Source organism: Paramisgurnus dabryanus, chromosome 15 (assembly GCF_030506205.2).
Source record: "Paramisgurnus dabryanus chromosome 15, PD_genome_1.1, whole genome shotgun sequence".
NCBI lineage: Eukaryota > Metazoa > Chordata > Actinopteri > Cypriniformes > Cobitidae > Paramisgurnus > Paramisgurnus dabryanus.
In genome coordinates this window covers 8536952-8548923 of record NC_133351.1, presented here as the reverse complement: position 1 = coordinate 8548923, position 11972 = coordinate 8536952, and the positions used below count along the sequence as shown (strand labels likewise).

Genomic DNA, 11972 nt, shown 5'->3' with positions numbered 1-11972 from the left:
TCCTACAATGGAAGTAAATGGGGTCCACGAATGGTTTGGTTACAATCATTCCTTAAAATATCATCCTTCGTGTTCATCAGAAGAAAGACATTTATACGGGTTTGTAATAACATGAGAATGAGTAAATGATGACAGAATTTTCATTTTTGGGTGAACTATCCATTTAATGCAAGTAAATATAACCACCAAACTATCGGTATTGGCAGATTTCAGTATGAAAAATCGGCTATCGGTATTGGTGGAAAAATATTAAATAGGTGCATCTTGACACGTCAGTTCGACGTTTTGGCAAGTGCCTCAAGTGAATCTGAGCCCCCCTGCATAGATTGATAATTGGTTCTTTGAGGGCCATACTGAGCGTTGCCCTATTCATATTAATAGGAGTGCCCAATCTTGTCAGCTCATGAACGACATTTGCTAGGTAATATGTTAAAAGAATATAAATAGTCATGACATTCACAGATGTTTCACTAAATATGGGCAACAATTCAGCACCCATGAACAAAAATAACTGCAATCGAGATGAAAATGCTCATTAAAATGAATGAACATGCTAACAGTGTTGTTCACTACAGGCATGTTGGTCCTCTTTGGTGGTCACAGCAGGGGATTTATCTGCATTTTACAATGGCTTCAAACACAACACCTCCAATCCAGAGTTTCACACGTTTTCACTTTCATCAAGAATCTAATTTTGAGCTCCACACAGAGAGAGAGGGAAAGGTTCGGGCGAGCACAATACCATAAACAGGAGAGAGAGAAAGAAAGAGGGAGAGAGAGGTCAGAGTAAGGGCAGTTCAAAGCCCAGGGGAAATGAACCACGGGCCGTGGGCGATCAGAGAGAGTGGGATACCTGTTCTATAGCCGATGTCATTACGGTCTGGGCACACAGATCTAACAGCTGCTGCATTTCTTCTTCAGTCAGTGATCGGATAAAACATCCCTTTGTCCTGTGAGACTAAACCACATGAGAGAAATGGTAGTGAAGGAGATTCAGCCAATTAAACTGCCTGTTAAAGTGGATGCTATGTACACAGAAATACATACTTTTCATCTCTGCCATCTACCTATGCATTGAAACTACATCAAACTTTGTTATATGTGTACACTGCATGCCCCATTTACGATTTCTTTATTCGGATTAAAATGCTCCCTAATTAGGCAGCTTCTTTTTCAGATGCAACACTCTAAAAATGGGTAAATATTGGACAGAACACATGCTGGGTTAAAATGGCCCCATGCTTGGTTAAAAATGATCCAATGTTGGGTTATTTTTATGCAACCATGGGGTATAATAACCCAGAAGTTGGGTTAAAATAACCCAGCATTGGGTCAATTTTAACCCAGCGGTGTGTTCTGTCCAATATTTACCCATTATGGGTCAAAAATAACCCAGCCATTTTTAGAGTGTTGCATCTGAAAAAGAAGCTTCCTAAGTAGGGAGCATTTTAAGGCCACATACAGTAGGGGGCACATTTCCAATGTGCAGTCTATTAAAAAAAGGATCTCATTTGGTAACAATACATTAATTCATTAAATTTATACAGCAATTTTCTGCAACATTTAAATCGCTGGATGATGAGACGGCAGCCATACTGCTCCAGAATGCCCACCACACACCAGCTTATTGGTGGAGAGGAGGTCACCCACCAAGGTACTAACCAGTCTCAACCCTCCCACATAGCAATTTTGTTCCGGCCCAGCTCCGGCCCACACAACCAGTTTTTCCTCAGCCGACATACAACGAAGAATGACGGCCCTACAGTGGCCCAGTTCTGGATTACAGACAAGGGCCACACATGAGCCATAACTGGCCCATGTCTCAGAGAAATAATAGCCCATATGCGGCCCAGACCTGGGCCAGAACAGGCCCTGCAAACAAGCCTACGATGGCCCTTTATGGGCATAGCCTTAGGGCCCCATTCAGGTTTGCTCACTGGCGAAACGTTGGCCCCTTAGCACTGGCCCTGCATGGGAGTTAAATGAACACTGCTGGATGTATATATTGTCCCAAATTTTACAGAGTGTTAAACGTAACAATGAAGCAGAATTAAAAGCTCTTTTATCCTCTCTCTCACCATCTCTGTCTGAAACCTGAAATTGCATTTTACATCTTACTTGTAGAGTCATTTCTTACTTTAGGTTTAGATTTTGTTTCATTTGAAGTCACCATTATTGTGATCAGTGTTTGTTTTAGTTGAACTTGACTCTTGACTCATACCTTGTTCAGTCTTTGGACTGCTATAACTTTGTGTGTTTAAGACATGTTTGTTATGGCAGGGAAAAGACAATAAAGCAACTCTTTGATGGTGGCTAGTACTGTACAGAAAGTCTAAACATCATCATCTAGAAAACGTGTGTATTAATTTAGTGTTTGCACACTTATCAGAAGCATCTTTCTCTGACATTAATGTGATAATATAGAATGAGATCTAGTTCTCTCATAGCAGTTTGTCATTCTGAATAATTTTGAAACACTGACACTTAAAATTAACCTGTGTGTTATGTAGACACACAAACATCAAGAATCAGATTATGAATTACAACAAAGGTGACAATGAAATTAAAAGCTTTATGCTGCAATGCATGCTGGGTATCAACAAATTACAAATCTTATCCAGGACTCTCATCATGCACTGCAGCATGGATAAATAATGAACTTTTTACTATTTTCTTTGTCACCATGGTTGAGATTCTTAATGTTTCTATGTCCCAAATATAAAGCGGTTAATTTTTGTCCAAAGTTTCTAAAACTGCTGTAAAAGTGCTGGATCTCATATACATTATTGACAGAAAAGAAACTTGTGATTAGTAAATGAATGAGATGATGATCTTTACTATTATGTACCAACCACCACAGAATTGCACGATTAACTTTATGTTACCATAACAAATGTGTTTTACAGTATAAACACAAAGTTAACACAACCAAGGAAAAGCTAGCACACAAAAAGTCAAGGGTCAAGAGTCCCACTAAAACAAACACTAATCACAATAATGGTTACTTAAAATGAAACAAAACATCAGCATCTAAACCTAATAAGTGAATTGTGTTTTCTACAGCAATATTTTTACAGAACATTCAGAAATAATGTTTTATAAAATAATAAAATGCAATGTTTCTCTATCATTTTCATAACAAGCAAACAAGTCAATATAAAAAAACTGTTGTTGTTTTAAACACGTGTGAACATTAAAACATGACATTGTCATAATGTTTGAAAATGGTAAAATGTAACATTACTCTAACGTTCAGACAACCCAGAAACGTTTTTATAACATCAAAAAAACTGGACACTTTTTATGTTGGCAGAACGTTTTTGAGAACGTTGGAAACTTTCAGGGAACGTTCTTACTGAGAACTTTTTTTCTGTTAGCTGAGTACCTTCCACCCACAACTGGCCCAAATGGTATCTGCCAACATGGATCCAGTGCCATCATTGCCACACCTGGCTCATACTTGGCTGACATGTTGCATGCCGTTGCCGGCGTCACGCTAGCAGTTCCATCATCGGGCCACATTGGGGCCGAGTCTGTCTGCTATGTGGGCTGCTGCTTTATCTTCAGTGGGCAACCAGGCTTTATGCAGGCTTTTTATCTAAGAGCGTCTGTTTACCGATTTTGGTCCAATGGTAAAAAATACTACTGGTTGTCCAATGTTTTAATTCTTTAACATGCTGTCAGCTAGTGTTTTTGCAATTTCATCTTGACTTTTTTATGAAATAGGCCTATGTTTTTGTGGACAGCTGTTCTCTGAAAACTAAGTGTAATCAGATCACATGTACTGATTCTCTATAAGGTCACGCAATTGTAACATCCTTTGTGGAGAGAGTAAATGATATTAATTGAGACTACAGCTGAAGGGAAACACTTGACTTCCCATTCACCTGCTTCTGCATATGATTAACTTGTTTGAGCTCTTTCTGACGTGAACTGTTTCGACAAGTATCATTCACTTTCGTTTCAAACAGAACTCAATGCTGACACCCAGAACTTCAATTAGTACCTCATGTGTGCACATTAATTTCAGCTATAGCTGTACTAAAAGCCATAAATTATATGATCAATTACATTTTTCTTTAAATAATACCGTTAAATATTTTGTTAAACTTAATATGACCTAATATACAGTGACACTTTCTAATATAATTTAATATAACACTTTATTTCACAGTGACTTAGACTATAATAAAAACAGTACATTTTGCATAATTACATTCAACTAAACAACTAAAGTGTGAAAATTGTGTTTATCGACTGATTCTGATTATTGGCCGATATATCTGTGCATCTCTAGTCATATCCACATCGGACGGATGTCAAAACCCAACGTCGGACTCGTCCAAACCCAACGTCGGACTGACGTCAAACCCAACATCGGACTGATGTCATAACCCAACGTCGGACTGACGTCAAACCCAACATCGGACTGATGTCATAACCCAACGTCGGACTGATGTCAAACCCAACATCGGACTGATGTCATAACCCAACGGCGAACTGATGTCAAAACCAAACTGAATTTTAAGAATACGTTCAGTAAAAAAAAAAACGTTGGACAAATGTCAAAACCCAACGTCTGATTGACGTCAAAACCCAACATCGGGCAGTATAAATCTGTAATGTGCATTAAGTATGTGTATATTGTGTAAAATGTCTACATTTAAGGTGTATGTTATGGCTGTGGTTTAAAAAGTGATAGTGCTAGTTTTGTATTATTGATTACGCCAAGATGTGTATAAATCTGAACAGTGTCGGCTCGTGGGGCCCTAGGCAAGATCATAAAGATAATCCCCAATGGTAGCACGGTCATTCTGTGTTTATCTTTGTGGGGCAGGACTCAATGCAAATGGTTTTTCTGCTGGTCAGCCAAATCAGTGCTTCCCAATCCTGGTCCTCGAGGAACCCCTCCCAGAAAGTTTTAGATCTCTCCTTATTTAAAACACCTAAAATGAATGATCAGATAACTTGTTTAAGCATTCAAAGGATTGATACTGTAATATGTTTAAAGTGTATGAACCAGAAAACCACCTACAGGCTAATAATGAACTAGTTAAAACTAATAGATTGATAAATAAATGTAACTATTTATTGAACATCGGTCTCTTCGCATTTCTGTTGCCACCACGTTTTGCACATATTACCCCATTTTGCATCACCCCTCACGGCCTATCATGGCTTATTGCTTTATTCTGATTCAGACATGATTTATTTGTGCCTGTGACAGTATTGTGATCACATTCTGTCATATGAAAAATCTTTTGGTGCGAGGGAAATATGCATCCAATTATTCTGCTAAGAAGTTGAAATCCAATTTGTTGTACCTGTAAGGCCAAATTTACATCAAAATGTATTCTAGAAAACTTTCGTTGCACTGTAACATGAAACTTTGTGTGAACTGTGCACTGCGGGTATACTTCATACTTTACTGCCAATGTATTTCAGGCTGTGGAGAGCGTATACTTCAACTCTACCCAATTAGCACGGTGGATAGAAGCCACAAGGCCCCGGTTTGTGCCCGACAGTCTCTGCATGGCCGTCGCCCTGAGGACGCCCACACTGCTCTCTATCTCTCTCTCTCACACACAGCTGCCATAGACACACTACTGTTATCCAACATCTAATACCTCCCCCTCTTCACCACTACACCCACATTCATACACACTCACAAACACACAATTCTGCACTCGATAGGGTGCAGGCGAGAAGAAGAGGAACGGCGAGAAGAAGAGAGAGGAAAGCCACAGACGTGGACACAAAGATAGACAAACAGCATCTGAAGTACGTGTTTGGGGGAGGCAGAAAGTGTGTGAAATTGTTGCACGCATGTGTGACAGGGGAGTCAGTTCGGTTTAGACGCACATTGGAAAGTATCAGAGCGTATAAAAGTGTTTCAACCGGGCGTTTGTGACTTCGCATATACGTAAACGTGTGTCAGTGTGGGCAGGTATTTATGTGTTTGTGTATTCAAATGTTTAGGAGTGTGTGTAGGAGGGTGAGCTGCACACATCTGTGTTTTCGTGTGTTTGTATTTGTGAGAAAGCATGTGTGTATGCGAGCGTGGGCAGATTTCTAGCGTTTGGGTGTGTTACGGCGTGGGTGGGGGGTATCTGGCATCCAAAGATAGAGATTGGGACTCGGAAGCGTCTGGCTATGTCTGTCCCTGCTTTCCCAGCAAACTTTCCCATGGCTCCAGAGCGAAGTCAGAGGTCATTGCTCACTTTGGTGAAGATGATTTTCTATAGATAGACTTTAATGGGCTCGCTTTATGCAGTTATGACAAATGTGTTTTGAACATTAATGATGTTATGTTAGCATATTAGCCTTGCTCAGACAGACATTTTATTGCCCATGTAAAATCTGCTCAAGTTTGAGGCCGATATTGGCCAAATGTACAAAAAAAGTCAAAAAATTGTCCTAAGCTACCCTTTAAAAAAGGTCCTAATATGCGCCATTTAGGTACAGATAATATATCAGGGTTCCCACAGGTCCTTGAAAGTTGCGAATCTGGGGAAAAATATTCAAGGCTCTGGGAAGTTTTTTAAAATATACATACATAGATACAGGTCATTGAAAGTGCTTTAATCTATTTTATGCAAGAAGTTTTCTGGAAGAAAATCCATATTATTCCCTGTGTAGTGTAGGATAATATCATAAAAATTCTAGACTTTTTAAGCACACGTGCTAAACCGTTTACTTTAAATGCTTATATCTTCTCTATGCGAATGTTGATTCATACCAAAATGCTTTTTTGCATAGTTGTGTTTGACACATGAAAACGTCTCGGATTACGTATGTAACTGTTGTTCCCTGAGAAGGGAACGAGACGCTGTGCCACCCTTGCCATACTTACTGCATCCCTTTAACGCCGTCTTTGGCAATATTTCAGATACCGATATACTTCCTGGCTCCCGAATCACCCTGTCTTTGTCGTTAAGCCTCACCATTGGTTGAATTTGATATGCACATTCAAACGCACTTTGTCCCCAATGTGTGACCACAGTGATGCAGTGCGAGTTCCCTCAAAGGGAACTGTAACAATGTATCTTAAAAGGTAACACGATGTAACCTTGCTCTCACTTGAAATCTGTCCCCACATTTAGTCCTTGAATTTGAGGGTATTGGACCTGGAAAGTCATTGAAAGGTCCTTGAATTTGAAGTTAAATAAGGTGTGGGAACCATGAGTTATACATGTGGTACTAATATGTACTGTTGAGGTACTAATATGCACTCTTTGGTACTAGTATTTACCCCTAAGAAGTGTAAAGTGTATTGCCACAGTGACAGCTGACCGTTTTTTGACCATTTTTTTTCTAACAGTATAACTTTTAATCAATAAGGCCTACATATTACAATGTCATATATATAGATTTTTTATTTTAAACATTTAAAAAGTATAAAATTATACTTTTTTTGTCTCAAACAAAACTCTGATTAGAACAAGCAATTGTGTGTTGTCCGCATAAGAAATTTCCAATAGTTTCACAAAAATATTCCAGATATTTCGGACCCCCGTCCATTTCTTAAAATAGTTTAGATTTGATTGTGTTGTCATCATTTCTGTCATCATTTTATTTAGAAACTGATTTACAGACAATCATTTTTACATCTAGATTCATTAGTTTTATAAGCACTATGAATACAACAGTTCAGTTACAAACCTACAAACTATTATTGTCACAGTTAGCAGCACTAATTTACATCTAATATAAAAAATGGAAAAATTGCAATAAAATATACACTGGTTTCCCGCACAGGAATTATCTTAAACCAGGACTAGGCCCTAGTTTAATTAGGAAATATAACTAGTTTTAACAAACTAAAAATGTTACTTGTCTGCATTTTGAAGCAAAACTAAGGGCACTGATGTATTTTAAGATATGTTAGTGCAAGTTGTTTTCAGGGTGGACAGCTCTTAAATTTATTTTAGTCTAGGACTAGTCTAATCGCTGTCCGGGAAACCACCCTTTTTGTATAGTCCACTTTAGATATTCATACTAATTTTATCAAGTAACTTTGCAACAATTTGCAACCACTTTATCAACTAACTCTAATTAAAGAATTGGTATACTTTTAGGAATGGGTAGTAAGTAGAATAAGTTGACAAGTTGACAAAGTTAATCAGTAGAATGTTAGTTGGGGATCATCACTACATTAAGCATTTAAGGACTGGTAGAAGTTGCAAAGTTACTTACAGTCAGTGGCGGCTCATGAGTAAGCCGTAAGTGTTTGGAGTGTCATGTGTGTTGCTTGTGTTTTCAAAATATGTGTTTGTTGCGTCATGTGAACCATGTGCATCACGTGTTTTGTCAAAATAAGTGCCTGCTGCACACGCCTCAAAACTGTTTATGCATGAGATTATGCAAGTAAGTATCTGGCAAACACGAGCGTCTCTTTTATCATAAACCCTAAAGACGCATCTGCAGCAGGCACTTATTTTGACAAGACCCGTGATGCACATAGGTTCACTCGACGCGCCAAATACATATTTTGAAATTACGAACCACACACATGACGGGCTATATACATGTTGTGACGAACTTCGCATCAAGCGCCCTCGAAAAAAAGAAGTCACTGGGGTAATTCCCTTTCACTTTTACACATTTGCACCTAAAGAGTTCATAGTAGTACCTTAAAGGTACATATTGGTACCAAATCTATACATGCATAGTAAATGGTACATTTTGGACCTTTTTAAAGGGTACGGCCCAAGTGACAGATTGGAACCAAAGTTAATGAAATGTCTAATGTGGACTTTTTAGATTCTTTGAAAGTTTTGACACACTACAGCAGGGAATTTAGTACTATAATGGATAAATTAAAGGGTAAATCTAAAAAATGTTGTGTTGTAGTTTACCCCAGTAAAGTTTTGTGATTTTTTAAAGCATGTCCCCTCATGTCCGATGTTAGTGTGAACACTAACTTCCTGTGTAAATGTTTATTGTGTGTGTGTTTCTTCATGAATGGATGTATATAAATGTGAGAAAGGAACTGAAAGGAGAACTTTAAAAAACAAACTTAGCGTGGGACGTAGAGAGGAGTGCTATGACCCCAGAGCGCCACACACACACACAGTTATATGCGCTGGAGAATCAATGGCCTGTGTGAAGGGCAAAGAGGAATGGGAGTGTGAACGGATGTCTGTTACAGTATCAACCCTTTGAATGCTTAAACAAGTATCTGATCATTCATTTCAGGAGTAGACTGGTTATACTGTTAAAGCTATAACACAACTGGCAGACCAAAGTTACAGTACAGTGCGTAAGGTATACATTTATCAGCATGTGCTCCTTTGGATTGAACCCACAGCATTTTGAGCTACTAATTATTTTACCTCTGAGCTACAGGACTCACATAAGTTTATGCATTATAGTGATATTTGTGAAATTATACCTCTTTAACCATGCAAAATCCCCGCAACACACAGCCTTAAGGAGTATATCACAGCAGCAAAAAAAACATACCAATATTTAATAAATGTATTACTTTCTCTATTAAAAGAAATAAATCAATCATTTAAAAAAAAGGTTCAATAGTAGTCGAAATGATTGTCGTCATCCCGTATTTATAGTATTGGTTAGACCAATGTTGAAAGTTGTTGAACAATGGTTTTGGCGATATCAAAGATCGGCTTACTCATAGTTGCCTTTGCACATGAAGCATGGGATTTGAGAAAGCATTTATGAAATGAAAAATTACACACATCAACCTTTAATTCAATATTATTTCAAAGATAAATGGTAAACTTGAAACAGCATGTAGCTTTTGCAATGAGCAACATGTTGCTTGAAGAAAAGAACTGAAAGTAAATAAATGACTGGTTAGGACCACATGACCCAAGCTTTGAAAAAATCAATAACTCACATCAAACCGGTTCATAGCACTCTTGACCGTACACTAAGATCATTTATGGGAAACACAGCCATCACACAAATATTGAATGCTCTCTCTCACTGGATAAAAAAGGAATGTGGATAAAGGCGACTGCTAAATGAATGTAAATCATGATGGAAGAATGACACATGCATGCTCAAAAGCAAAATCTTGCCAAAATGATACTGCAGTACCAGGCAATAAAGATACTATGATCAAGAAATCAGGTTGAGGAATGAGATTAAGTTAATCGGTATGAGCTGCATTCACACAAAGCTCACGGAGGGGGGCTATAATAGCGTGTCAGTGACTATCATTTGGTGTATGATTAAATTTCACCCTAATTCTCTTATTTGCTACGGGGATTGGCCGGTATAATCCTGCAGTTTGAACACACAAGCTTCCCAGAGTGCATTGCTCCAGGGGACTCCTTTCACACGTCAAGGTGGCTTTGCTTGTGTGATGGTTGGGTTCAATGAATCACAGCTTTAAAGGGACACTCCACTTTTTTGGAAAATAGGCTCATTTTCCAGCTCCCATTGAGTGAAACATTTGATTTTTACCGTTTTGGAATCCGTTCAGCTGATCTCCGGGTCTGGCGGTACCACTTTTAGCGTAGCTTAGCATAATCCATTGAATCTAATTAGACCATTAGCATAGCGCACAAAAATATCCAAAGAGTTTTGATATTTTTCCTATTTAAAACTTGATCTTCTGTAGTTACATCATGTAATATGGCAGACGGAAAATTAAAAGTTAAAAATAATCCCCTTGGTAACTTTCAATAGCTGGGGACTATTTTCGGGCACTGCGTAATATCTTGCGCCTGCTGCAGCCATGTTACATCAGGAAAAACCTTGATTATTACGCCTGAATGAGAGTATAGTTCCTAGCCATATCGGCCTAGAAAACTGCAATTTTTAATTTTCCATCGGTCTTAGTATACGATGTAACTACAGAAGAGTCAAGTTTTAAATAGGAAAAATATCGAAACTCTTTGGTAATGCTAATGGTCTAATCAGATTCAATGGATTATGCTAAGCTATGCTAAAAGTGGTACCGCCAGACCCGGAGATCGGCTGAATGGATTCCAAAATGATAAAAATCAAATGTTTAACTCTAATGGAGCTGGAAAAAGTGGAGTGTTCCTTTAAGAAGATAAACTGTCGGACCTACACTGTCAGATTGGGTGGTAGAAGTCACATTTTAACCCTGAAATCAAAAGACAAAATGATTATACACTCTAAAAACAAACGGTGCTATATAGCACCAAAAGTGGTTCTTTGCTCGTAATCATAGAAGAACTGTTTTTAGTGCCATATAGCACTGATGAAGCACCAGTGAAGCACCTGTGTAGAACCAAATAGTGCTATGTAGAACCATATGTGGTGCTATATGGCCCCTATTTGGTTCTACACAGGTGCTTCACTGGTGCTTCACCGGTGCTATATGGCACTAAAAACGGTTCTTCTATGATTACTAGCAAAGAACCACTTTTGGTGCTATATAGCACCGTTTGTTTTTAGAATGTATTACATAATTTAGTTTATTTTACCATTATGACTTTTTTACAATGTCATGATAATTAAGCACATTTTCAATCTAAAACACAGGCATTTATGCGTTTGTCAGGTGGTTTTATCCAAAGCAACTTACAGTACATTCAGTCTATATATTTTTTAATAGTATAGGCTATGTGTGTTCTCTGGGGATCAAACCCACCTTTCTGTTGCTTGTGCACTGATCTACTAATTGGACCCAAAAAGGTGGTACATGATGAAACCATCAAAGAAACATTTTAGCTGTAATGCTGCGTTCACACCAGCCGCGGTAGAGGGATCAAGCGCAAGTGATTTCAATGTTAAGTCAATGTGAAAACGCGTTGATGTGCATCTGGAGGTCTCGTGGCGCGAATGGGGTGTTTAATGTGGCACAATAGACGTGATTCCGCCTCATTCGCGCATCTAGTTTGCGCGAATGCCGTGAATTGAGCATTGCCGCGGCAAGCGCGCAAGTTGAAAAATTTGAACTTTGCGCCCCGCATTAACCAATCAAGAGCTTGCTCTAGTAGTGAGGTGATTACAAGAAGCGAGCAGAG

At 38.5% G+C, this 11972-nt stretch overlaps 1 protein-coding gene across 1 annotated transcript in view; it reads left to right on the top strand.

Moving 5' to 3' along the window:
* Positions 1 to 5714: 5714 nt before the first annotated feature.
* Positions 5715 to 11972, top strand: part of nemp2 (nuclear envelope integral membrane protein 2) — a 29050-nt gene continuing 22792 nt past the window's right edge. Inside the window, exon 1 of the mRNA XM_073811973.1 lies at positions 5715 to 5781. The gene's annotated coding sequence lies outside the window, so the exon portion shown is untranslated. The remainder of the gene's footprint in view (positions 5782 to 11972) is intronic.